Raw genomic sequence first — 2990 nt, forward strand, 5'->3', positions numbered from 1 at the left:
TGTCACCGAGTCACATGGCGCTCATGACTGTAGGTGGAGCTATGAGCGGATGGGAGAGCGACTCACTTCCACTTTGCAGCTGCATGTCAAGAAGGCAGAGTTTAAAATGGAGATTTATATATTAAAAAAAAAAAAAAAGATTATCAGTGGTACATGGTTCCTGTAAAAGTGCTCCGCTGAGGCTGATGCCATGTTTAAGGAAATAACCTTGTAAAAATATGTTAAACATAAATATATATATATATATATATATATATATATATATATATATATATATATATATATATATATATATATATATATATATATATATATATATATATATATATTAGTAAGTTATATATCCTCACTGTTAAAGGGCAACTCCGTTTTTTTGACACCTGGACCTTATTTCTAGGTGTGTGTGCATGCTCATATACTCACTCAGACAAACATCGTGCAGCTCGGAGTCCTCCAGAAGTTATTTAGATCCAACCGATTTAGCGGGGGCCACGGCAAGGGAGCTTCAGCGCGGGACATAAGCTCTGCAGAGTCGCTCATTTCGGCTATATTTTTTCATCCATCGCCAGTGTTATCATAAAGTCAGCTCGTCTACAGGTGGGTCAGCTGACCAGCTGACTTAGCCACAATTAGCTCTGATGGGAATGTGGCGGAGCTCCTCCCCCCAGCAGAGAGACACTTTCGCTGGGCCTCGGCTGTCAAGGCGCGCGGGCGTCTAACCTAGAGTTGCCAACTGTCCCGTATTAGCCGGGACGTCCTGTATTTGAGTCAAAAGAGGCGTGTCCCGTACGGGACATTGTTTGTCCCAGCCCCATGGGGAAAAGGCAAGACTCTTTTATTTTTCCTCTCTGTGTTCTGAAGGCTGTATGGCATGGCATGTAATTCGAGGGCCCAGCCACTAGGGGCGCTAAAACCAGAGCAGTAGCGCACCAAGCAGAGTGAAGAAGAAACTCACTGTAGCACTGCTCTGTTTGGGTCAGAAGAAGAAGAATACTGAGGTGTGAAGGCTGGGTGGAGTTTGATCCGGTGTTTCTGTCTGTTCGTTCAAGTTCAAGTTTCTATTTTTATCTCTTGATCTCTTGCCGCTTGTGTGTGTGTTCACAGACACATGTAAGTTTGTGCTGTTTCCGTATCGGATATATTTTGTTTATTTCATTTATTTGTGTCTGCTGCTGCAGACTGTGGTGTGTTTTCAGTTTAGATACTGCGCCTTGTTGGTTTTTTTGTTCAGAATGTTTTTCAGTTTTGATTTTGCACTTTTTCAGTTGAAAAAAAAAAGAACATGTTAAAGTCCTGAAGAGACAGCAGCTGTTTGATGTTGTTGTGCACATTTAGCAATAAATATAGAATAGAATAGAATAGAATAGAATAGAATAGAATAGAATACTTTATTATTCTCACAGTGGAGAAATTTACAGGTGTACAGGCTCATAGAACCCACAGCAGGGTGCAAAAGCCATGAATAGTGCAATAATTAACAAATAATAGTGCAAGTCATAGTAGGACTGATAATAGAAGCTAAAGACAATAAAGATCTAACTGTATGTACAACATGAATCTTAAAAATATAACAGGAAATATATAATATATACAATGCAATATGCAATATACGATGCAATATATAATCATACAGTACGATATATAGTATGTACAATATGTTTTAGCGGAGTGAATGGATACAGCAGAATGAATGGATGATAAAGTGTCGCTGAATTTCTTAAGGGCGGGGGTGCAGGATAGTATAATGTCCAGGATTATTGCACATATTCTACACAGTAGAATTGTACAGTCTGACTGCGGTGACCTCTGACCTCTACCGTCCGGCGGAGGTTTCAGTTTTATTTAAGGGAGACAAAAAGTAGTGCTATTCACTTTTAAACCACCAGATGGAGACATTTACCCACTAATGGATTCTGGTTAAAGCACGAAGGGGGGGATAAATTAAGCGAGGTCTTCAAAACGAGGACCTCGGGGTTTAAAGAAAGGAGTCAGTGGTCAGGGACGCCAAAAAAAAAAAAATCTGAATTATTAATAGTAAATAAGTTGTCTGAAAAATGCTAGAAATTAAAAGCATCCAAAGAGCACTGGAAGAGATTTTTATTCTGTTTGGATCTGAACAGACTTCTGTAAGAATATCATCCATTATTCTTCTTTACAGCTGGACCCAACCAGATAACTAATGTTGAAGGTGGGAATTCAGGTACCATCTGCACGGTCATCTCAGGGCAAACACACAGATGATCCGTGTAACCAGCACCAGCAACCTGAAGCTACAGGTAATTCAACTTATTGTCCTTTCATATCTTGAGTGGAAAGCATTCAGAAGTTCAGTATTCAACCAAAAATAACGAGCTGGCAAAAAATAAATCATGTATGGAGTGACAGTTGGGGGATTTAGGGGAATGCAGTGTGGTGCTAGCTCTCTGAGGGCGCCTCATCCTCACATATGTTGAAAAACATCATCTGGACCAGGAGTATCAAACATAAGGCCTATTGACCAAAAACAGGCCACAGTAGGCGCCAATTCGGCTGACCAAGCCACCAAGTAAATGGTAAGACATTTAAAGAAAGATTTTTTTTTCTAAAATGAACATTTTTTAAGGGTAGCACGCACAACACAATGCTCTCTCATCTCCTTTCTTCTGCAAAAATGCGAAGATTAATTTATTTTGTCATGTAAGCTTCAAAGTTATTGAATGAAGTTTTTTGGTTTGTCACAAACATAAAACATAAAAACAATAAAATAACAATTTAAACATGCTAAATTACTACCATGTTGAAATGGAACCTTGTTATGAAACAACTGGTTTCAGACTCTGAAACCAACCCTCACTTGTAATTTCATTTTCTTGCTCTTTTCACCACACTAACATAATTAAAGGTGAAAGCAGAAGATCATCATACATAGCTGGTGTTCAGTATGTCAGACTATAAATTATCATCATCTATGATCATTTCAGAGGTTTGCCAATGTTAAAAATAGCTTTCCA

Source organism: Salarias fasciatus, chromosome 5 (assembly GCF_902148845.1).
Source record: "Salarias fasciatus chromosome 5, fSalaFa1.1, whole genome shotgun sequence".
Lineage (NCBI taxonomy): Eukaryota > Metazoa > Chordata > Actinopteri > Blenniiformes > Blenniidae > Salarias > Salarias fasciatus.